Source organism: Artemia franciscana, chromosome 11, assembly GCF_032884065.1.
Source record: "Artemia franciscana chromosome 11, ASM3288406v1, whole genome shotgun sequence".
NCBI classification, from domain to species: Eukaryota; Metazoa; Arthropoda; class Branchiopoda; order Anostraca; family Artemiidae; genus Artemia; species Artemia franciscana.
Window position 1 is genome coordinate 41,523,323 of NC_088873.1, and position 27,163 is coordinate 41,550,485.

The 27,163-nt window shown below is 36.0% G+C and overlaps 1 protein-coding gene across 1 annotated transcript in view; it reads right to left on the reverse strand.

Moving 5' to 3' along the window:
• Positions 1 to 27,163, reverse strand: part of LOC136033237 (protein FAM91A1-like) — a 187,186-nt gene that overhangs the window by 76,785 nt on the left and 83,238 nt on the right. The gene's annotated exons all lie outside the window — the stretch shown is intronic.

The window sequence follows — 27,163 nt, forward strand, 5'->3', positions numbered from 1 at the left end:
TTCGATACCCAAAACAGTCGAAGGCTAAACTACAGGTCCAGATTAGTTTAATCATGGGCTCTCTTCGATATCTAAGTTTTTGAAGTCTATATATTTTAGCATATATGTCTATTGTTCGATGCTTAAAGCAGTCGACGGCTAAACTATATGTCTACATTACTTAAATCGTGGGCTCTCTTCGTTATCTAAGTTTTTGAAGTCTATATATTTTAGCACAGATGTTTATTGTTCGATGCTCAAAGCATTCGACGGCTAATCTACAGGTCTAGATTAGTTAAATTGTGGACTCTCTTCGTTATCTAAGTTTTTGAAGTCTATATATTTTAGCACAGATGTTTATTGTTTCGACACTCAAAGCAGTCGACGGCTAAATTACAAGTCTAGATTAGTTGAATCGTGGGCTCTCTTCGTTATCTAGGTTCTTGAAGTCTATATATTTTAGCACTGATGTTTATTGTTCGACACTCAAAGCAGTCGACGGCTAAACTACAGATCTAGATTAGTTGAATCGTGGGCTCTCTTCGTTATCTAAGTTTTTGAAGTCTATATATTTTAGCACAGATGTTTATTGTTTCGACACTCAAAGCAGTCGACGGCTAAACTACAGATCTAGATTAGTTGAATCGTAGGCTCTCTTCGTTATCTAAGTTTTTGAAGTCTATATATTTTAGCACAGATGTTTATTGTTCGATGCTCAAAGCATTCGACGGCTAATCTACAGGTCTAGATTAGTTAAATTGTGGACTCTCTTCGTTATCTAAGTTTTTGAAGTCTATATATTTTAGCACAGATGTTTATTGTTTCGACACTCAAAGCAGTCGACGGCTAAATTACAAGTCTAGATTAGTTGAATCGTGGGCTCTCTTCGTTATCTAGGTTCTTGAAGTCTATATATTTTAGCACTGATGTTTATTGTTCGACACTCAAAGCAGTCGACGGCTAAACTACAGATCTAGATTAGTTGAATCGTGGGCTCTCTTCGTTATCTAAGTTTTTGAAGTCTATATATTTTAGCACAGATGTTTATTGTTTCGACACTCAAAGCAGTCGACGGCTAAACTACAGATCTAGATTAGTTGAATCGTAGGCTCTCTTCGTTATCTAAGTTTTTGAAGTCTATATATTTTAGCACAGATGTTTATTGTTCGATGCTCAAAGCATTCGACGGCTAATCTACAGGTCTAGATTAGTTAAATTGTGGACTCTCTTCGTTATCTAAGTTTTTGAAGTCTATATATTTTAGCACAGATGTTTATTGTTCGATGCTCAAAGCATTCGACGGCTAATCTACAGGTCTAGATTAGTTAAATTGTGGACTCTCTTCGTTATCTAAGTTTTTGAAGTCTATATATTTTAGCACAGATGTTTATTGTTTCGACACTCAAAGCAGTCGACGGCTAAATTACAAGTCTAGATTAGTTGAATCGTGGGCTCTCTTCGTTATCTAGGTTCTTGAAGTCTATATATTTTAGCACTGATGTTTATTGTTTGACACTCAAAGCAGTCGACGGCTAAACTACAGATCTAGATTAGTTGAATCGTGGGCTCTCTTCGTTATCTAAGTTTTTGAAGTCTATATATTTTAGCACAGATGTTTATTGTTTCGACACTCAAAGCAGTCGACGGCTAAACTACAGATCTAGATTAGTTGAATCGTGGGCTCTCTTCGTTATCTAAGTTTTTGAAGTCTATATATTTTAGCACAGATGTTTATTGTTTCGACACTCAAAGCAGTCGACGGCTAAACTGCAGGTCTAGATTAGTTGAATCGTGGGCTCTCTTCGTTATCTAAGTTTTTGAAGTCTATATATTTTAGCACAGATGTTTATTGTTTCGACACTCAAAGCAGTCGACAGCTAAACTACAGATCTAGATTAGTTGAATCGTGGGCTCTCTTCGTTATCTAAGTTTTTGAAGTCTATATATTTTAGCACAGATGTTTATTGTTCGATGCTCAAAGCATTCGACAACTAATCTACAGGTCTAGATTAGTTAAATTGTGGACTCTCTTCGTTATCTAAGTTTTTGAAGTCTATATATTTTAGCACAGATGTTTATTGTTTCGACACTCAAAGCAGTCGACGGCTAAATTATCTGATGTTTATTGTTCGACACTCAAAGCAGTCGACGGCTAAACTACAGATCTAGATTAGTTGAATCGTGGGCTCTCTTCGTTATCTAAGTTTTTGAAGTCTATATATTTTAGCACAGATGTTTATTGTTTCGACACTCAAAGCAGTCGACGGCTAAACTACAGATCTAGATTAGTTGAATCGTGGGCTCTCTTCGTTATCTAAGTTTTTGAAGTCTATATATTTTAGCACAGATGTTTATTATTTCGACACTCAAAGCAGTCGACGGCTAAACTGCAGGTCTAGATTAGTTGAATCGTGGGCTCTCTTCGTTATCTAAGTTTTTGAAGTCTATATATTTTAGCACAGATGTTTATTGTTTCGACACTCAAAGCAGTCGACGGCTAAACTATAGGTCTGCATTACTTAAATCGTGGGCTCTCTTCGTTATCTAAGTTTTCGAAGTCTATATATTTTAGCACAGATGTTTATTGTTCGATGCTCAAAGCATTCGACGGCTAATCTACAGGTCTAGATTAGTTAAATTGTGGACTCTCTTCGTTATCTAAGTTTTTGAAGTCTATATATTTTAGCACAGATGTTTATTGTTTCGACACTCAAAGCAGTCGACGGCTAAACTACAGGTCTAGATTAGTTAAATCGTGGGCTCTCTTCGTCATCTAAGTTTTTGAAGTCTATATATTTTAGCACAGATGTTTATTGTTCGATGCTCAAAGCATTCGACGGCTAATCTAAAGGTCTAGATTAGTTAAATTGTGGACTCTCTTCGTTATCTAAGTTTTTGAAGTCTATATATTTTAGCACTGATGTTTATTGTTTCGAATTTATTGTTTGTTTATTGTTTATTGTTAAATCGTGGGCTCTCTTCGTTATCTAAGTTTTATTAGTCCGTATATTTTAACACAGATGTTTATTATTTGCTATAAACTTAGATTCGCGAATTTTTGTTTTTGCAATTGCAATTTTTTTTTGCAATTGCGATTTAGAATGGGTTTTATTATAGTCTCTAGACAGAATAACTTAATTTCTGTCAGGTTTACCGATTGTACAAACATTATATATACAAACAAACATATAAACATGAACTAGCTGTTGGGGTGGCGCTTCGCGCCACCCCAACACCTAGTTAGTGGGGCGCTTCGCGCCCCCCCCAAGCCCCCCCGCGCGCGTAAGTCGTTACGCGCATTATTAGTTACGTGCCATTGTAGTTGTGTCCCTGTGTCCCACCTGTGAATATAGATAGATGTATATATGTGTTTCAAACTAAGTAAAACTTAGCGAATATACAACATTCTTGGCTTTCCCATTGTCTGTGCTTATACAAAGCCTTATGTACTAATAATGACGTCATATGCAAACGCTCTTTTTACAAACAAACAAACATGCATACACACAACTCGTTTTTATATAGATAGATAGATAGATAGATACAATACAAATTAACTGCGTAAAACTTGCGAATATACAACATTCTTCGCTGTCAAATTGTCGCTACATATAAATAGATTGTCAGGTTTACCGACCCTCGAACATGCAACGTACAATTGTCCATGGGAAAAACAATCAGTATTAAGATCTATACCACATTTTTCTAATGATTGACCTTGAGCTTTGTTAATGGTGATTGCAAATGCTAATCGAATTGGGAACTGCAATCTTTTAAATTGAAAAGGCAGATCCGTTGGAATCATGGGAATGCGAGGAATAAGAACAGCCTCGCCCTCAAAAGGCCCTGTCAAGATTGTGGCCTCTATTAGGTTTTCCATTGTTTTTTTTTACGGCAAGTCGCGTGCCATTGCAAAGCTTTGGTGGGTTGATATTTCTTAAAAGTATTATTGGTACGCCTATTTTTAGTTGTAGCACGTGTGGTGGAAACCCTGAAAGATCTATGGAATTTAAAAATTCAGATGGATAATTAACCGTTTCATTTGGTTCCAAAACTGTGTCGACTGACTTGTAAAGGACTGCCTGGTCTCGAATCTTGGTCAAAACAATATTGTTGATTTCGTGGACGTCTATATTTTTGGGTGCGAGAATCGCTCTTTAACTTAGCCATTTATTATTTTTATAATTTCTTAAAATATTCGGAAATACTTTTTCAATCAATTCATTTTTGGACGTCACTAAATTACAGAAATCAGCAGGTAGTTGTATACGTTCTGAAATTGAGTCTACTGGGAGCTTTCCGTTTCCAATTGCCAGCAATTGAACTGAAAATGTTTGACCAGAGTCATCGTTTTGCAATCGGACACGCATATTTGTAGTTAATTTTAATATTTTTACTTGTGCCCATAAATTAGAATTTTTCAGGAAAGCATTCATTTCGTCTGCAGGAGTTGATCTAGGTATTATAGGTAATGTTTGCCTGAAATCTCCCGCAAGCAATATTAATGTGCTGCCAAAGTGTCTCGACTTGCCTCTCAAATCTTTCAAGCATTGATCCAGACCCTCGAGCGATTTTTTGTGTACCATTGTGCACACATCCCAAATAATAAGTTTGCATTGCTGCAATACTTTACCCATCCCAGATGATTTGGAAATATTGCACGTGGGAGTTTCTGTAGAATGCAAATTCCGAGGCAATTTCAAAGCGGTTTGAGCAGTTCTTCCACCAGGCAGCAATGTTGCGGCTATTCCGGACGACGCAATTGCCAACGCTATATCATTTTTTGATCGAATTGATGCCAGAATCAGTTTTATCACAAACGTTTTACCAGTACCTCCTGGCGCATCCAAAAAGAGAATTTCTCCAAAGTTGTTATCGACACAATGCATTATCGTATCATAAATGTCTTTTTGTTCCGACGTTAACTCGGAAATGTTATTTTGTACATACGACAATAGATCACTCGTACTGTAACTTTGTTCACGATCCAATTCTACACATGTCGAAACAGCAGCGATACGGATAGGTGAAGGCATTCCCAAATCCTGAAGAGGTTTGTTTGCCATACGTACGCACAAATCTTCTATAATAACTAATGTGTAGTTATAAATTTCTGATGTAAAATCAAAATTCATATCTGACGTCTCTAACTGTTTTCGATGGAGTATATCTTCGGACATTTTTGACTTATATTTTTCCCATAACTCTGTAGGAGCTGATGGAGAGCAAGTTGTTAAAATGATGCCAAACAATGCACGAATTTGACTCGGGGTTGACGTTTCGCACGCGTCATTGATGCAGTTACCCCAGTGTTGGTCATTCTCCAATAAATTCAGAGTTTGGCATGCACTGCGGTAAGTGTCATGTATAGTACCGTTTACAGTTCTCAAATACTCAAAGCAGGTCTGACCGGGTACATTCACCAAAAGCAGGCGTAGAAAGAAGCATTCATATTGATTGGGGTAAACGGTGTAGAGTCTTCCTATCGTGGTATCTTTGAAGATGGTAGGTTGGCCGTCGAATGACTTACCCTGTTTTCGACGTTCAAATACTTTATTTTTAGTATTCCACGTGTAATACGAAGGCACTTCAGTATACAGCAGTTTTTTTGCAAAAGAATCATTTTTGCAAAGCGAAAAAAAGCTGTTAGTGTTGTATCCGGTGGATTCAGGGCTCTTTGTTGCACGTTGGTTTCCGTGAAATAAACACGTTGACCAATCTGTAAATGTACCGCTAAGTGAACAACAGCTGGACTACGTTCATGTATCGGAAATGAAAGAATTCGCCAAACAGCTTCATTACTGCTTATGTATCTTCCAGCCTGATATTGTACGATTTCGTCGAAATCTTTGATTTCGGGCTGCAAGCCAAAAACTGCCATGTCACTGCCTTTGTTGACGTATTTACATATGTATTTGATTGCCTTTACGGAGTTACAGTATTCAACGTTTATGTGTGCATTAAATGTTTTTGATAATAATGGGGAATATGGAACAACCCACTGGTTATCTACTTCGATGGTGGTACCGTTACGCTTCTTTATTATTGCTGTTTTACCGCCATCTTCAGTAGATCTTCTTCTATATTGTGGGTAACCATCATTGCCAGTAATTGTCTTTGATACTAAAAGTCGAGGATATTGCTTTGTGCACCTTCCTTTGGCCATGCATGGTGAATTTTCGTTCAGTGCACCGCAAGGTCCATGTATCATATTTTTTACAATAATATCATGTAACCCCTTATCGACATTTTTAACAGATATTTCAGCGGAAATCACATCATCAATTTCGTTCGAAGTAATTTTTTTATGTAGCCAGATTAGTATATGTGCGTGTGGCAAACCTCGTTTTTGCCATTCCACTGAGTACATCCAGCATCGCACTGACCCAAACACTTCAAATTTTACTATGTAGTTTATCAGTGATTTCAACTTTTGCCGGAAGACACGGGCCGTAATGTCATGCCTATAAACCGCCGATTGGCCTTGAAGTAAAAGCTGCAGTATCTCGTCCCAAGATTGATTACATGTAAATGTAATAAATAAATCTGGACGACCATAGAGATGAACATACGCAATAGCATCTTGAGCATATTCATGCATATGACGGGGACTGCCAGCATATGACGAAGGTAAAATTGTTAATCTTCCAATGTTTAAGGTATTACCGTCATTTATAACTGCATCTCGCAAATGAATGTATTGTTCAGAGCGGAGCTTGGTCTGATTCAGGCGGATATATAGCAAACGTTCTGATTCAATTTTAGCATACATATCAAAAACAAATTGGTGAAACAATTCACGGCATTTTAAAATATAATTTTCTTCATCCTGCCGAATCATTAGTCTACAGGAATAATACTGCGTATTAAAGTGATAGCCGTCGGCTCCATCCCAAAAAATGATAGGATATTGTAGGGCATCGTAGCATCGATGAGTTTCAGCAATTCTTAACAACTGAGCGTTTCGCTTATGAAGAATAATATATCGAGGTAAAAACTGATCACCGACCATAACGATTGCCACTTCGTCGATAGTTGGAGCATTGTATCTACGCACATGTTGGCCAGGAGGCGTTTTGTCAGCGGAAATAACAATTTTATGCGTATCAGTAGGCATCAAATCGATGGCTGTTTTGAACAGACGCACTAAATTATTATTTTCGTGGAAAAGATGTTGCAATTGGGAAACAATTGTCCTTTCCACCTTGGGAGAAATTTCGCAACGTGCATTCAATTCAGAATTTCTATCACTGATGAAGTACAATTGTAAAAATTTATGATTCTCGCCTGAGAATGGTAGAAGGGACCCTGCTCTATGATAAATTTGCCCTTTTACTTTGAAAGTAGACATAAATTGATCTGGATTTTCGATTTGGGCTCCAAACGACGTCATTTGGAAACATGAGTTGTATTTTCTGATTTTTGACAAAAAACGCTTAGATTCTGACGTAGTTCCAGTAAGGAAAGTCTTCAATGGCTCTGGTGGTGCAGCCAATAGAGGAAGTTTAACTTTTCCTGAGGCACAACACATTCCCATTGTTTCACCATTGAATTTCAAGGCCTTGCAATAGGGACAAATTTTAGACATTGTCCCGATTTGAACACATCTACTCAAGCTATAATCATCGACTGGGCTGTACCTGAATGCCAGGCGATAACTTTCAGGTTGCTCTGATTCCTCGGCACGCTTTCTTTTCTTACTTTCTCTATCAGCAGCAAGCCTGATTTCTTGCTGTTCTTGTGATTCCTCGGCACGCTTTCTTTTCTTACTTTCTCTATCAGCAGCAAGCCTGATTTCTTGCTGTTCTTGTGATTCCTCGTCACGCCTTCTTTTTTCACTTTCTCTTTTAGCAGCAAGTCTGCTTTCGCGTTGCTCTGGTAGTTCCTCGGCACGCTTTCTTTTCTGACTTTCTCTATCAGCAGCAAGTTTTTTGGCATAGACTCTTTGAGCATCTTCATCGGCTTTTGCCATTGTAAGTTCATCAGTCATTGTAAACTTAAACATTAATAGATTTCTACGTGAACATATATGTCTTAAATATCTTTAATGACGTCACCGTCATAGCAAAAATGACGACAACTAACTTCATGACGTCAGTCGACACAGAAACATGACGTCACCTGATCCACAGACAGACCACTTATTTTTATATATATAGATACATATATATATGCACAAATATATATACATACTAATTGTTGGGGTGGCGCCTTGCGCCACCCCCCCCCCCCCTCCCGCGTGCGTAAGTCGTTACGCGCCATATTAGTTACGCGCCATTGTAGTCCGTCTTATAATTTGCCATGTGTCCCGGTCTGTAGTGTCAACTTATAATAACGTCATTTACAAAGCCTTATATACTTATAATGACGTCGCATGCAAACCCACAAACAAACAAACATGCATATATACAACTTATTTTTTAATATATAGATATAGTTTCTTTTTACCTTTTTTCTCTTTTAGTTTTTTCTTTTCTTGGTTCTTTCCTTTTTAGTTTTTCTTTTCTTTTTGTTTCTTCTTTCTATTGGTTTGTTTTCTATTTTAGTTTTTTCTTTTTTTAAGTTTTTTTCTTTTTTAGTTTTCTCTTTTTTAGTTTTTTTTCTTTTTTTAGTTTTTCTTTTTTTTTGTTTTTTAGTTTTTTCTTTTTTCCATTTTTTCTGTTTTAGTTTTCTTTTTTTTAGTTTTGTAGCTTTTTTAGCTTTTTTCTTTTTAGTTTTTTACCTTTTTATTTTAATTTTCTTTTTTTAGTTTTTAACCTTTTTCTTCTTTTTTTGTTTTCATTTTCTTCTTTATTTTTCAGATTTCATATGCAAAACCTCAAATATACAAAAAAACAAACATGCTTAAAATTTTTTTCTTTTTTAGTTTTTTTCTATTTTTTAGTTTTGTAGCTTTTTTAGTTTTTATGGCACTTGGTATTAACCAAGTGACATATAGCAATCGCCAATTCTGTCGGTCTGTCTGTCGGTCCCGGTTTTGCTACTTTAGGCACTTCCAGGTAAGCTAGGACGATGAAATTTGGCAGGCGTATCAGGGATGGGACCAGCTTAAATTAGAAATAGTCATTTTCCCAATTTGACCATCTGGGGGGAGTGGGGGGCCGGTTAATTCGGAAAAAATAGAAAAAATGAAGTATTTTTAACTTATAAATGGGTGATGGGATCTTAATGAAATTTGATGTTTGGAATGATATTGTGTCTCAGAGCTCTTATTTTAAATCCCGACCGGATATGATGACATTGGGGGGAGTTGGACGGGAGGAAACCTAAAATCTTGGAAAACACTTAGAGTGGAGGGATCGGGATGAAACTTGATGGGAAAAATAAGCACAAGTCCCAGATACATGGTTGACATAATTGGATCGAATCCGCTCTCTTTGGGGTAGTTGGGGGGGGGGGGGGGGTAATTCTGAAAAATTAGAAAAAATGAGGTATTTTTAACTTACGAACGGGTGATCGGATCTCAATGAAGTTTGATGTTTAGAAGGATATCGTGTCTTAGAGCTCTTATTTTAAATTCCGACCGGATCTGGTGACATTGGGGGGAGGAGTTGGGAGGGGGAAGCCTAATACTTGGAAAACACTTAAGAGTGGAGGGATCGGGATGAAACTTGGTGGGAAAAATAAACACAAGTCCTTGATACATGATTGACATAAACAAAACGGCTCCGCTCTCTTTGGGATAGTTGGGGGGGGGGGTTATTTCTGAAAAATTTGAAAAAATGAGGTATTTTTAACTTACGAACGGGTTATTGGATCTCAATGAAATTTTATATTTAGAAGGATAACGTGTCTCAAAGCTCTTATTTTAAATCTTGACTGGATCTGGTGACGTCGGGGGAAGTTTGGGGTGGGGGAACCTAGAATCATGGAAAACGCTTAGATTGGAGGGATCGGGATGAAACTTGGTGGGAAAAATAAGCAGAAGTCTTACATACGTGATTTATATAATTGGAACGGATCCGATCTATTAGGGGGGGGGGTTAATTCTGAAAAATAAGAAAAAATGACGTATTTTTAACTTACGAAGGAGTGATCGGATCTTAATGAAACTTCATATTTAGAAGGACCTCGTAACTCAGGTCTCTTATTTTAAATCTCAACCGGATCAAGCGTAATTGGGGGGCGCAGTTGGGGGGGGACCGGAAATCTTAGAAAATACATTAAAGCGGTGAGATCAGGATGAAACTGGATGGGGAGAATAAAAACCTGTCTCAGATACGTGACTGACATAACCGGACCGGATCTGCTCTCTTTGGTGGAATTGGAGGGGGGTAATTTTGAAAATTGAGTTATTTGTAACTTACGAAAGGGTGACCAGATCTTAATGAAATTTGATATTTAGAAGGATCTTGTGCTTTAAAGTTCTTATTTAAATTCCGACCAGATCCTGTGACATTGGGAGGAGTTGGAGGGGAAACCGGAATTCTTGGAAAACGTGAAAATTGGGGTATTTTTATCTTACGAATAGATGATCGGATCTTAATAAAATTTGATTTTTAGAAAGAATTCATGTCTCACAGCTCTTATTTCAAATCCCGACCAGATCGTTTGACATTGGGGGGAGTTGGAGAGGGAAATCTTGGAAAAACACTTGGAGTGTAAGAATCGGGATGAAGCTTGGTGGATAGAATAAACAAATGTCCTTGATACGTGATTGACAGAATCGTAGCCTACTGGTTTCGCTCTCTTTGAGAGAGTTGGGGGGAGGGGTTCAGTGATTTGGCGAGTTTGGTGCTTCTGGACGTGCTAGGACGATGAAAATTGATAGGCGTGTCAGGGAGCTGCACATTTTGACTTGATAAAGTCGTTTTCCCAGATTCGACCATCTGAGGGGCTAAAGGGAGAGGAAAAATACCGCGCAGTTAGGTGAAGATCCACCTGGACAGCGAGAGTCGAAACATATCAAAACTGAAAATGATAGCGATGATGATTGGGTTTGGGATTTTGACTTGGATAAGGTCATCAATGCCTACCAGATTTTAGTTAAAAAAACAAAGGTTCGGCGATATGTATTTCATAGTGAAGCTGAAAAATAAAGAAGAAAAAGAAAACTGAAAAAAGAAAAAATGTAAAAAACTAAAAAATACTAAAAAGAAAAAACACTCAAAGAGAAATTACAGACCGGGACACAAATGACGACCGGGACAGAGGGAATATAAATAACGACCGGGACACTCAAGGAGAAATTACAGACTGGGATACCGGGACACAAATGACGACCGGGACACAGGCAATATAAATGACGACCAGGACACAGGTATTTAAGAATATCGTTCAAAGACAAATTTTTAATTGTAAGAAGACCGTTGAAAGAGAAATTTCTAATTGTAAAATGACTGAAGAACCTACAATGGCAACACCCGAGGAAGCTGCTCAAAACGAATGTATTCACGCCGAAGTAGCTGAGTTGGTAAAGCGTTATGTTTCAGGTTCTAGGTCCGAGAGGCTCCAGGTTTGAACCTTGGCTTTAGCATTAATACAAAAGAAGAAAAAAACTAAAAAAGGTAAAAACTACAAAAAAACTAAAAAGAAAACATATATATATATATTTATATATATCATCTTTTCCACAAAAATAATAATTTAGTGCTTCTGCTTAAAAACAGCAATCGAATTGATGCCTCCTGATACGCAACTATCAACAAAGTGGCAATCGTTGTGGTCGGTGATCAGTTCTTACCTCGAGATAATATTCTTTATAGGCGAAACAATCAGTTGACAAGAATTGCTTAAACTCATCGATGCTACGATGCCCTACAATATCCTGACGAATATAAATGACGCCCGGGACACTCAAATAGAAATCACAGACTGGGACACCGGGACACAAATGACGACGGGGACACAGGGAATATAAATGGCGACCCGGACACAGGGACACAACTACAACGGGGACGCCGGGGGGCACAGGGGGATATATAAATGACGACGGCAACAAAGGAAATGGTCGATTAGCAATCACCATCAACAAAGCTCAAGGGCAATCAATAGAATCATGAGGTATAGATCTGAATACGGATTGTTTTCCCATGGACCATTATGCATTGCATGTTCAAGAGTCGGTAAACCTGACAATCTATTTATATGCAGAGACGATGGGACAGCAAAGAATGTTGTATATTCGCAAGTTTTACGTAGTTAAAAATATATATATATATATATATATATATATATATATATATATATATATATATATATATATATATATATATATATATATGTATATATATATATATATATATATATATATATATATATATATATATATATATATATATATATATATATATATATATATATATATATATATATATATATATATATATGTTTTTAACTACGTAAAACATGCGAATATACAACATTCTTCGCTGTCCCATTATCTGTGCATATAAATAGATTGTCAGGTTTACTGACTCTTGAACATGCAACATATAATTGTCCATGGGAATAACAATCCGTATTCGGATCTATACCTCATTATTCTAATGATGTGTCCCTGTGTCCAGGTCGTCATTTATATTCCCTGTGTCCCGGTGTCCCAGTCTGTGGTTTCTCTTTGAGTGTCCCGGACGTCCTTTATATTCCTTGTGTCCCGGTGTCCTGGTCGTCATTTATATTCCCTGTGTCCCGGTCGTCATTTGTATCCCGGTGTCCCGGTCTGTATATACATTCGTTTTTTTAGTTTTGTTTTTCTCCTTTATTTTTCATTTTTTTCCTTTTTTCTTTTTTAGTTTTTTTAGTTTTTTAGCTTTTTTAGTTTTTTTATTAGTTTTTAGTTTTTTTCTCTTTATTTTTTTGTAGTTTTTACCATTTTTTTAGTTTTTTTTATATTTTTTTTACTTATGTCCTGGTCGTCATTTATACTCCCTGTGTCCCGGTCGTCATTTGTGTCCCGGTGCTTTGTTGATGGTGATTGCTAATCGAACATTCCTTTTGTCCCGGTCGCTTTCTCTTTGAGTGTCGTCATTTATATTCCCTATGTGCCGGTGTCCCGGTCGTCATTTGTGTCCCGATGTCCCGGTCTGTAATTTCGTCAGTTGAAAACATGACGTCAGTCGACACACAAACATGACGTCACCCGACAGACAGACCCACACACACACAGACAACATATTTTTATAAATATAGATATATATATATGTATATACTAGATATTGCTGATACTTCTCTATCAGCAGCAAGTTTTTTGGCATAGACTCTTTGAGCATCTTCATCGGCTTTTGCCATTGTAAGTTCATCAGTCATTTTAAACTTAAATATTAATAGATTTCTACGTGAACATATATGTCTTAAATATCTTTAATGACGTTACCGTCATAGCAAAAATGACGACAACTAACTTCATGACGCCAGTCGACACAGAAACATGACGTCACCTGATCCACAGACAGACAACTTATTTTTATATATATAGATAGATATAATTCTAAAATTGTCAGGTAATTTGCTATTTTGAAATAAAAACTAAAAATTATTGCTCAGACGACATAAATATTTTTGATATTTACATAATAGCTTTAGTGGTTCTGGACTGAAAACTAAATATGCTAATCAAATTGGGAATTGCAATCTTTTAGGTTGAAAAGGCAGATCCATTGGAATCGTGAGAATGCGTGGAATAAGAAAAGCATCACCCTCAAAAGGCCCTGTCAAGATTGTTGCCTCTATTACGGTATAACAGACATAACACGTCATTTGTGTCCCGGTGTCCCGGTCTGTAGTTTCGTTAGTCGACAAACATGACGTCAGACGACAAACAACTTCATGACGACATACAGCTCAATCCTTATAATGACGTCAGTCGACAAACATGACGTCAGTCGACAGACAGACAAACAATTTATTTTTATATATATAAAATATATATATATATATATATATATATATATATATATATATATATATATATATATATATATATATATATATATATATATATATATATATATATATATATATATATAAATAAGTTGTATTTTGTGTGTGTCTGTCTGTCTGTCCGCATATGACGTCTGAATTATTTCACCATATACCAATTCAAAAACGAATGTATTCAAGCCGAAGTAGCTGAGTTGGTAAAGCGTTATGTTGCAGATTCTAGGTCCGAGAGGTTCCAGATTCGAACCTTGGCTTTAGCATTAATACAAAAGAAGAAAAAAAACTAAAAAAGGTAAAAAATACAAAAACAAACTTAAAAAGAAAATACTAAAGAAAAACTAAAAAAGCTAATAAACTAAAAAAACTAAAAAAAGGTAAAAAACTAAAAACTAAAAAAGAAAAGAACTAAAAAAAAGGTACAAACTACAAAAAAAACTAAAAAGAAAAAAACCCTAAAAACTAATAAAAAACTGAAAACTGAAAAAGAAAAAAACTAAAAAAAGGAAAAACCTGAAAAATAAAGGAGAAAAAGAAAACTAAAAAAAAAAAAATAAAAAAAAAAATAAAAAAGGTAAATGTATTCAAGCCGAAATAGCTGAGTTGGTAAAGCCTTATGTTCCAGGTTCTAGGTCCGAGAGGTTCCAGGTTCGAACCTTGGCTTTAGCATTTAATACAAAAGAAGAAACAAACTAAAAAGAAAAAAACTAAAAACTAATAAAAAAAAATAAAAAGAAATTAAAAAAACTAAAAACTGAAAAAGAAAAAAAAACTAAAAAAAGGAAAAAAACTGAAAAATAAAGGAGAAAAAGAAAACTAAAAAAATAAAAATAAAAAAAACTAAAAAAGGTAAAAACTAGAAAAAAAACTAAAAAGAAAAAAGAAAAAAACTAAAAAAGCTAAAAAAAAAAGGTAAAAACCAAAAAAAAACTAAAAAGAAAAAAACAAAAAAATTATTTCATCATATACCAATTAAAAAATAAAATGTATATACAGACCGGGAGACAGGGAATATAAATGACGACCGGGACACTCAAAGAGAAATTACAGACTGGGACACCGGGACACAAATGACGACTGGGACGTGTGTGTCGACTGACGTCATGTTTGTGTGTCGACTGACGTCATGTTTGTCGACTATAAATGACGGCTGGGACACAGGGACACAACTACAACGGGGACGCAGGAGGGCACAGGGGGGATATATAAATGACGATGGGGACACAGGGAATGTTTGATTAGCAATCACCATTAACAAAGCTCAAGGGCAATCATTAAAATAATGAGGTATAGATCTGAATACGGATTGTTTTTCCCATGGACAATTATATGTTGCATGTTCAAGAGTCGGTAAACCTGACAATCTATTTATATGTAGAGACAATGGGACAGCGAAGAATGTTGTATATTCGCAAGTTTTACGCAGTTAAAAACATTTATATGTATCTATCTATATTCACAGGTGGGACACAGGGACACAACTAGAATGGCGCGTAACGACTTACGCGAGCGGGGGGGGGGGGGTGTTTGCCTCACCCCCACCCCAACAGCTAGTATATATATATATATATATATATATACACTTTAGCTGGGACCAGGCGGCTTCGCCGTCTGGCCCCATCTACCGGCACGCGGCAGGCTTCAACACATGGATTCTCATATGTATATACAACGGATATGTGCTAATTTTTAACTGCATAAAACTTGTGGATATACAACATTCTTCGCTGTTCCATTGTCTGTACATATAAATAGATTGTCCGATTTACCGACTCTTGAGCATGCAACATATAATTGTCCATGGGAAAAAACAATCCGTGTTAAGATCTATACCGCATTTTTCTAATGATTTCTCTTGAGCTTTGTTGATGGTGATTGCAAATGCTAATCGAATTAGGAATTGGAATCTTTTAAATTGAAAAGGCAGATCCGTCGGAATCATGGGAATGCGAGGAATAAGAACAGCCTCACCCTCGGAAGGCCCTGTCAAGATTGTTGCCTCTATTACGTTTTCCATTGTTTTTTTTTACGGCAAGTCGCGTGCCGTTGTAAAGCTTTGGTGGGTTGATATTTCTTAACAGTATTATTGGTACGCCTATTTTTAGTTGTAGCACGTGTGGTGGAAACCCTGGGAGATCCAGGGAATTTAAAAATTCTGATGGATAGTTAACCACTTCATTTGATTCCAGAACTGTGTCAACTGACTTGTAAATGACTGCCTGGTGTCGAATTTTGGTCAGAATAATATTGTTAATTTCGTAGACGTCTTTGTACTTGGCTGCCAGAATCGCTCGTTCACTTAGCCATTTATGATTTTTATAATGGGTTAGAATATTCGGAAATACCTTTTCAACCAAATCATGTTTTGACGTCAGTAAATTACACAATTCGTCCTGAAATTGAGTCAACTGGGAGCTTTCCGTTTCCAATTGCCAGCAATTGATCTGAAAATATTTCACCAGAGTGATCGTTTTGCAATCGGACACGCATGTTTATAGTTAATTTTAATATATTTACGTGTACCCATAAATTAGTTCATTTCGTCCGCAGGTGTCGATCTAGGAATAACAGGTAATGTCTGCCTGAAATCTCCCGCAAGCAATGTTAATGTGCTGCCAAAGGGTTTGGAATTCCCTCGCAAATCTTGCAATGATCGGTCAAGTGCCTCGAGCGATTTTTGGTGTGCCATTGTGCACTCGTCCCAAACAATAAGTTTGCATTGCTGCAATACTTTACCCATCCCAGATGACTTGGAAATGTTGCAAGTGAATTTTCATTCAGTTCACCGCAAGCTCCATGTATCATATTTTTTACCACAATGTCATCTAAGCCCCTATCGACATCTACATCAAAAATTTCAGCGGAAATCACATCGTCAATTTCATTAGAAGAAATTTTTATCAAATAACCATATTAGTATATGTGCGTGTGGGAATCCTCGCTTTTGCCATTCCACTGAGTACAACCAGCAACGCACTGGCCCAAACGCTTTAAGTTTTACTATAAAATTTATCAGTGATTTCAACTTTTGCCGGAAGACACGGGCCGTAATGTCATGTCTATGAACCGACGATTGTCCAGGAAGTAAAAGTTGTTGTATCTCGTCCCAAGATGGATTACATCTTGACCATACTCATGCATATGACACGGGCTGCCAGCATATGACAAAGGTAAAATCGTTACTCTTCCAATGTTACTGGTATTAACGTCATTTACAACTGCACCTCGCAAATGAATGTATTGTTCAGAGCGGAGCTTGGTCTGATTCAGACGGATGAATTGCAAACGTTCTGATTCAATCTTTGCATACATATCAACGATGTATTGGTGAAACAATTGACGGCATTTTAAAATATAATTCTCTTCACCCTGACGAATCATTAGTCTATAGGCATAATAGTTCATTGCTCGCTGTCCCACCTGGACAGCGAGAGTCAAAACATATCAAAACTGAAAATGATAGCGATGATGATTGGGTTTGGGATCTTGACTTGGATAAGGTCACCAATGCCTACCAGATTTTAGTTAAAAAAAAACAAAGGTTCGGCGATATGTATTTCATAGTGAAGCTGAAAAATAAAGAAGAAAAAGAAAACTGAAAAAAAAAATGTAAAAAACTAAAAAATACTAAAAAGAAAAAACACTCAAAGAGAAATTACAGACCGGGACACAAATGACGACCGGGACAGAGGGAATAATAATAACGACCGGGACACTCAAGGAGTGTCCCGGTCGTTGGGGGGGCCCCCAAGCCCCCCCGCAAGCGTAAGTCGTTACGCGCCATATTAGTTATGCGCCATTGTGGTTGTGTCCCTGTGTCCCACCTGTGAATATAGATAGATTTATATATGTGTTTCAAACTACGTAAAAATTGCGAATAAACAACATTCTTGGCTTTCCCATTGTCTGTGCATATACAAAGCCGTATGTACAAATAATGACGTCATATGCAAACGCTCTTTTTACAAACAAACAAACATGCATCCACACAACTCGTTTTTATATAGATAGATAGATACAATACAAATTAACTGCGTAAAACTTGCGAATATACAACATTCTTCGGTGTCCAATTGTCGCTGCATATAAATACATTGTCAGGTTTACCGACCCTCGAACATGCAACGTACAATTGTCCATGGGAAAAACAATCAGTATTAAGATCTATACCACATTTTTCTAATGATTGACCTTGAGCTTTGTTAATGGTGATTGCAAATACTAATCGAATTGGGAATTGCAATCTTTTAAATTGAAAAAGCAGATCCGTTGGAATCATGGGAATGCGAGGAATAAGAACAGCCTCACCCTCATAAGGCCCTGTCAAGATTGTGGCCTCTATTAGGTTTTCCATTGTTTTTTTTTTACGGCAAGTCGCGTGCCATTGCAAAGCTTTGGTGGGCTGATATTTCTTAAAAGTATTATTGGTACGCCTATTTTTAGTTGTAGCACGTGTGGTGGAAACCCTGAAGGATCTATGGAATTTAAAAATTCAGATGGATAATTAACCGCTTCATTTGGTTCCAAAACTGTGTCGACTGACTTGTAAAGGACTGCCTGGTCTCGAATCTTGGTCAAAACAATATTGTTGATTTCGTGGACGTCTATATTTTTGGGTGCGAGAATCGCTCTTTCACTTAGCCATTTATTATTTTTATAATTTTTTAGAATATTCGGAAATACTTTTTCAATCAATTCATTTTTGGACGTCACTAAATTACAGAAATCAGCAGGTAGTTGTATACGTCCTGAAATTGAGTCTACTGTTTGACCAGAGTCATCGTTTTGCAATCGGACACGCATATTTGTAGTTAATTTTAATATTTTTACGTGTGCCCATAAATTAGAATTTTTTAGGCAAGCATTCATTTCGTCTGCAGGAGTTAAACTACGTAAAAATTGCGAATATACAACATTCTTGGCTTTCCCATTGTCTCTTCATATACAAAGCCGTATGTACTAATAATGACATCATATGCAAACGCTCTTTTTACAAACAAACAAACATGCATTCACACAACTCGTTTTTATATAGATAGATAGATAGATAGATACAATACAAATTAACTTCGTAAAACTTGAGAATATACAACATTCTTCGCTGTCCAATTGTCGCTGCATATAAATAGATTGTCAGGTTTACCGCCCCTTGAACATGCAACGTACAATTGTCCATGGGAAAAACAATCAGTATTAAGATCTATACCACATTTTTCTAATGATTGACCTTGAGCTTTGTTAATGGTGATTGCAAATGCTAATCGAATTGGGGATTGCAATCTTTTAAATTGAAAAGGCAGATCCGTTGGAATCATGGGAATGCGAGGAATAAGAACAGCCTCACCCTCAAAAGGCCCTGTCAAGATTGTGGCCTCTATTAGGTTTTCCATTGTTTTTTTTACGGCAAGTCGAGTGCCATTGCAAAGCTTTGGTGGGTTTATATTTCTTAAAAGTATTATTGGTACGCCTATTTTTAGTTGTAGCACGTGTGGTGGAAACCCTGAAAGATCTATGAAATTTAAAAATTCAGATGGATAATTAACCGCTTCATTTGTTCCAAAACTGTGTCGACTGACTTGTAAAGGACTGCCTGGTCTCGAATCTTGGTCAAAACAATATTGTTGATTTCGTGGACGTCTATATTTTTGGGTGCGAGAATCACTCTTTCACTTAGCCATTTATTATTTTAATAATTTTTTAGAATATTCGGAAATACTTTTTCAATCAATTCATTTTTGGACGTCACTAAATTACAGAAATCAGCAGGTAGTTGTATACGTCCTGAAATTGAGTCTACTGGGAGCTTTCCGTTTCCAATTGTCAGCAATTGATCTGAAAATGTTTGACCAGAGTCATCGTTTTGCAATCGGACACGCATATTTGTAGTTAATTTTAATATTTTTACGTGTGCCCATAAATTAGAATTTTTCAGGCAAGCATTCATTCGTCTTCAATGGCTCTGGTGGTGCAGCCAATAGAGGAAGTTTAACTTTTCCTGAGGCGCAACACATTCCCATTGTTTCACCATTGAATTTCAAGGCCTTGCAATAGGGACAAATTTTAGACATTGTCCCGATTTGAACACATCTACTCAAGCTATAATCATCGACTGGGTTGTACCTGAATGCCAGGCGATAACTTTCAGGTTGCTCTGATTCCTCGGCACGCTTTCTTTTCTTACTTTCTCTATCAGCAGCAAGCCTGATTTCTTGCTGTTCTTGTGATTCCTCGGCACGCTTTCTTTTCTTACTTTCTCTATCAGCAGCAAGCCTGATTTCTTGCTGTTCTTGTAATTCCTCGGCACGCCTTCTTTTTTCACTTTCTCTTTTAGCAGCAAGTCTGCTTCCGCGTTGCTCTGGTAGTTCCTCGGCACGCTTTCTGTTCTTTTTTTCTCTATCAGCCTCAAGCCTGTTTCCTTGCTGTTCTTTTGATTCCTCGGCACGCTTTCTGTTCTTTCTTTCTCTATCAGCCTCAAGCCTGTTTCCTTGCTGTTCTTTTGATTCCTCGGCACGCTTTCTGTTCTTTCCTTCTCTATCAGCCTCAAGCCTGTTTCCTTGCTGTTCTTTTGATTCCTCGGCACGCTTTCTTTTCTGACTTTCTCTATCAGCAGCAAGTTTTTTGGCATAGACTCTTTGAGCATCTTCATCGGCTTTTGCCATGGTAAGTTCATCAGTCATTGTAAACTTAAACATTAATAGATTTCTACGTGAACATATGTCTTAAATATCTTGAATGACGTCACCGTCAAAGCAAAAATGACGACAAGTAATTTCATGACGTCAGTCAACACAGAAACATGACGTCACCTGATCCAAAGACAGACACACAGACAGACAACTTATTTTTATATATATAGATATATATATATATATATATATATATATATATATATATATATATATATATATATATATATATATATATATATATATATATATATATATATATATATATATATATAGATATACTAGCTGTTGGGGTGGTGCTTCGCGCCACCCCAACACCTAGTTGGTGGGGGCGCTTGGTGCCCCCCAAGCCCCCCCCCCGTGCGCGTAAGTCGTTACGCGCCATATTAGTTACGGGCCATTGTACTTGTGTCCCTCTGTCCCACCTGTGAATATAGATAGGTATATATATATATATATATATGTTTTTAACTACATAAAACTTGCAAATATACAACATTCTTCGCTGTCCCATTGTCTGTACATATAAATAGATTGTCAGGTTTCCCGACTCTTGAACATGCAATATATAATTGTCCATGAGAAAAACAATCCGTATTCAGATCTATACCTCATTATTTTAATGATTGCCCTTGAGCTTTGTTGATGGTGATTGCTAATCAAACATTTCCTGTGTCCCCATCGTCATTTATATATCCCCCTGTGCCCCCCGGCGTCCCCGTTGTAGTTGTGTCCCTGTGTCCCAGTCGTCATTTATAGTCGACAAACATGACGTCAGTCGACACAAAAACATGACGTCAGTCGACACACACGTCCCAGTCGTCATTTGTGTCCCGGTGTCCCAGTCTGTAATTTCTCTTTGAGTGTCCCGGTCGTCATTTATATTCCCTGTGTCCCGGTCTGTACATACATTCGTTTTTGAATTGGTATATGATGAAATAAATTTTTTTGTTTTTTTCCTTTTTTTCTTTTTAGTTTTTTTTTGGTTTTTACCTATTTTTTAGCTTTTTATTTTTTTTTCTTTTTTCTTTTTAGTTTTTTTGTAGTTTTTACCTTTTTTATTTTTTTTTTTATTTTTTTAGTTTTCTTTTTCTCCTTTATTTTTCAGTTTTTTTCGTTTTTTAGTTTTTTATCTTTTTCAGTTTTTAGTTTTTTTATTAGTTTTTAGTTGTTTTTTCTTTTTTAGTTTTTAGTTTTTTACCTGTTTTTTAGTCTTTTTAGTTTTTTTTCTTTTTTAGTTTTTTTCTTCTTTTGTATTAATATTAAAGACAAGGTTCGAACCTGGAACCTCTCGGACCTAGAACCTGGACAATAACGCTTTACCAACTCAGCTACTTCGGCTTGAATACATTTACCTTTTTTAGTTTTTTTTTCTTTATTTTTTTTTAGTTTTCTTTTTCTCCTTTATTTGTCAGTTTTTTTCCTTTTTTAGTTTTTTTTTCTTTTTCAGTTTTTAGTTTTTTTAGTTTTTTTATTTTATTAGTTTTTAGTTTTTTTTTCTTTTTAGTTTTTTTGTAGTTTTTCCTTTTTTTTTTAGTTTTTTTAGTTTTTTTTTAGTTTTTTAGTTTTTTTTAGTATTTTCTTTTCAGTTTTTTTGTAGTTTTTATCTTTTTTAGTTTTTTTTTCTTCTGTTGTATTAATGCTAAAGCCAAGGTTCGAACCTGGAACCTCTCGGACCTGGAACATAACGCTTTACCAACTGAGCTACTGTATTTGTATTTGTATCGGATTAACGACGCTTCTTTACTACTAAGGTCCCTGCGTCGGCCCTGTAGTGCATTCCTGCAGCATGGTTCGATCTCTGGGTCCCGTATTCGGAGAATGAAGGTCCCAGGTTCAAATCCTGGTTAGGCTAAAAAAGGTAAAAAACTAAAAACTAAAAAAAAACTGAAAAAACTAAAAAACTAAAAAAACTAAAAACTAAAAAAAAAAACTTAAAAAAAGGGAAAAACTGAAAAATAGAAGAGAAAAAGAAAACTAATAAAATTAAGAATAAAAATAAAAAAAAATAAAAAAGATAAAAACTAAAAAAAAAGTAAAAAGAAAAAACGAAAAAAACTAAAAAAGCTAAAAAAAAAGGGTAAAAACCAATAAAAAACAAAAAAGAAAAAAACTAAAAAAAATTTTCATCTAAAAAACTAAAAAAAACTAAAAAAGGTAAAAACTAAAAGAACTAAAAAAGAAAAAAAAACTAAAAAAAGGAAGAAAACTGAAAAATAAAGGAGAAAAAGAAAACTAAAAAATAAATAAATAAAAATAAAAAAAACTAAAAAGACAAAAACTTCAAAAAAAACTAAAACGAAAAAAGAAAAAACTACAAAACCTAAAAAAAAGGTCAAAACCAATAAAAAAAACTAAAAGGAGAACACTGGGACACAAATGACGACCGGGATACTGGGAATATAAATGACGACCGGGACACAGGGAATGTTCAATTAGCAATCACCATCAACAAAGCTCAAGGGCAATCATTAGAATCATGAGGTATAGATCTGAATATGGATTGTTTTTCCCATGGACAATTATATGTTGCATGTTCAAGAGTCGGTAAACCTGACAATCTAAATAAATGACGACACTCAAAGAGAAAGCGACCGGGACAAAAGGAATGTTCGATTAGCAATCAACAAAGCACCGGGGCACAGGGAGTATAAATGACGACGACCGGGACACAGGGACATAACTACAAAGGGGACGCCGGGGTGCACAGGGGGATATATAAATGACGATGGCGACTCAGGGAATGGTCGATTAGCAATCACCATCAACAAAGCTCAAGGGCAATCATTAGAATCATGAGGTATAGATCTGAATACGGATTGTTTTCCCATGGACCATTATATGTTGCATGTTCAAGAGTCGGTAAACCTGACAATCTATTTATATGCACAGACAATGGGACAGCAAAGAATGTTGTATATTCGCAAGTTTTACGTAGTTAAAAACATATATATATATATATATATATATATATATATATATATATATATATATATATATATATATATCTATATTCACAGGTGGGACATAGGGACAAAACTACAATGGCGCGTAACTAATATGGCGCGTAACGACTTACGCGCGCAAATTTTAGACATAGTCCCGATTTGAACACATCTACTCAAGCTATAATCATCGAAAGGGCTGTACCTGAATGCCAGGCAATAATTTTGACGTTGCTCTTGTGATTCCTCGGCAAGCTTTCTTTTGGTATTATCTCTTTGAGCCGCAAGCCTGTTTTCAAGTTGTTCTTGTGATTCCTCGGCATGATTTTTTTCTATAATTTCTCTTTGAGCCTCAAGCCTGTTTTCACGCTGTTCTTGTGATTTTTCAGCACGCTTCCTTTTGGCATTATCTTTTTGAGCCTGTTTTCACGTTGTTCTTGTGATTCCTCGGTACCATTTTTTGGTAATTTTTTCTTTGAGAAGCAAGCCTGTTTTCACGCTGTTCTTGTGATTCCTCAGCAAGCTTTCTTTTCTTACTTTCTTTATTAGCCACAAGCCTTTTGGCATTAAGTATTTGAGCAGCTTCCTCGGCTGTTTCTTCTGCCATTGTAGGATTTATACTAAAATTTCTCTTTGAATTAACTCTTTGAGCAGCATCCTCTGCTGTTTCTTCTGCCATTGTAGGATTTATACTGAAATTTCTCTTCAAATCACCCCTAATATACTTATAATGACGTCATATACAAAGCCTTATATACTTATAATGACGTCATATGCGTACAAACAAACAAACATACAACTTATCTATATATATATATATATATATATATATATATATATATATATATATATATATATATATATATATATATATATATATATATATATATATATATATATATATATATATATATATATATATATATATATATATATATATATATATATATATATATATATATATGTATATATATATATATATATATATATATATATATATATATATATATATATATATATATGTATATATATATATATATATATATATATATATATATATATATATATATATATATATATATATATATATATATATATATATACTAGCTGTTGGTGTTGGTGTGGAGGAATCACAACAACAGGGTGAAAACAGGCTTGCGTCTCAAAGAGAAATCATCAAAAGAAAGTGTGCCGAGGAGTCACAAGAGCAACCTGAAACAACCTGGACAGCGAGAGTCAAAACGTATCAAAACTGAAAATGATAGCGATGATGATTGGGTTTTGGATTTTGACACCGATGATAAAAAAAAACGCCGTTGAAAGGATTATCGTTTCCCAGTTGCAACATCTTTCCCACATAAATAATAATTTAGTGCTTCTGTTCAAAACATCGATCGAATTGATGCCTACTGATACGCAACTATCAACGAAGTGGCAATTGTTATGGTCAGTCATTTTTATATGACGTCAAAGGCTTTGTATATGACGTCATTATAAGTATATAAGAAGGCGTTTCAAAGAGAAATTTTTATTAAACTCATCGTTGCTACGATGCCCTACAATATCCTATCATTTTTCGGGATGGAGCCATCGGCTATCATTTTAATATTAAATTGATAAATCCAGCCACTAACAAAGAAATGGATAAGAAATGAAGCGCAATGAAATATTATGCCTATAGATTAATGATTCGTCATTTATTACATTTATATATAATCCATCTTGGAATTAGAAAAAACAGCTTTTACATCCTGGACAATCACCAGTTCATAGACATGACATTGCGGCCCGTGTCTTCCGGCAAAATTTGCTCTCCTTCATCTCCTACAGAGTTATGGGAGAAATACAAATCGCAAATGGCCAAGAATATACTCCACCAAATACAGCTAGAGAGGTCAGATATGACCTTGGACTTTACAACAGAAATTTATAACTGTGCTTATGATTGAAGATTTGTGCTTATCGAGACACCGGGACACAAATGACAAGCGGGACACAGATAATACAAATGACGACCGGGAAACTCAAAGAGAAATTACAGACCGAGACACTGGGACACAAATGACGACCGGGACACAGGGAATATAAATGACGCCCGGGACACAGGGAATATAAATGACGACTGGGACACAGGGACACAACCACAAGGAGGGCACTGGATGGGCACATGGACGACATATAAATGACGACGGGGACACACTTTCGATTAGCAATTACCATCAACAAAACCCAGGGGCAATCATTAGAAAAATGCGGTATAGATCTGAATACGGACTGTTTTCCCATGGACAATTATATGTTGCATGTTCAAGAGTCGGTAAACCTGACAATCTATTTATATGCACAAACAATGGGACAGCGAGGAGTATTGTATACTCGCAAGTTTTACGTAGTTAAAAACATATATATATATATCTATCTATATTCACAGGTGGGACACAGGGACACAACTACAATGGCGCGTAACTAATATGGCGCGTAACGACTTACGCACGCGGGGGGGGGGGGGGGCTTGGCTGTTGGCGTGAAGCACCCCGCCCAACAGCTAGTTTATATATATTATATAGATTGCTTAAAATGTAAAAACTGGTGATTGCACAAATATTTCTATATATTTTGACAATGGATTAAAGCAATTTGAAAACCTTAAAACAGAAAACCAAACCAATTTACGTCATCAATTCGATCGAAAAATGACATAGCGTTGCCGAGACCCATAATACAAGGGACAATGAGAATCCATATATAGAAGCCTACCGTGAGCGATGCTGGGGCCCACGGGATCGGTGGAAAAGCCGCCGGGACCCAGCAATGTCTGTAGTTAGAATACAAGGGACAATGAGAATCCATATATAGAAGCCTGCCGCGTGCCATGCTGGGGCCCGGCGGCGATAGTACTTTTATAAAAGGAGATTTACTGTTTCTTCACGATCACAGTAACTGTAATTTGAGCTTTTAACATAAGAACAGGCCAAATATGAATCTATAGTGCCTGAATAGTACGGTACTGTGCTGTAGTATCGTAGACCATTCTTGTTCAAAATTTTGTTTCTGCTACCGAACAAAAAAAAAAAAAATATTAAAAAACAGTCTAAGCGTTTAAGCTTAATTAGTTACAAGAGATTCGTATTTTAATTTCTGGATAAGTAGATAGGTGATCAAACGTTTAATCAGTTTGTACATACTTATTGGTCCCAAGGTCCTCAAATTCTACATTTTTCCAAATTTCTAGGCACTGTTCATTCATATTGTCGAAAAATTTCTACCCCCTCCCCTAAGAAGAAAGCCTTGTAATCATATCTCATGCGGAAATATTCTTAAACAAAATACAGAAACGGCTCTGACCTTTACTTTTGACTAGTACTATCATTAATTGAATTACATTCAATTCAATTAAAAACAAAATTGTTAAACGAAAGCTTAAAAATTGAAAGATGAAAGTTAATAAGGGTGAAATTAGAAAGGCTGAATTTCACGACAAAAATAGTTAGAGCCACATGGTATGTGTTTCATGCAAGAACCATGGAGAGGACTTGGATATTTCTTTATGATGGAAAAAGACCATATCTCAAGAGTAGTTATACCTAAGAGACAACAAAAAAAAAGAGAAAAACCTTATCAGATTGGACCTTGGTGGCCTACGAAAGTCCTAAGAGATTTTGAGGGACCTGGCTA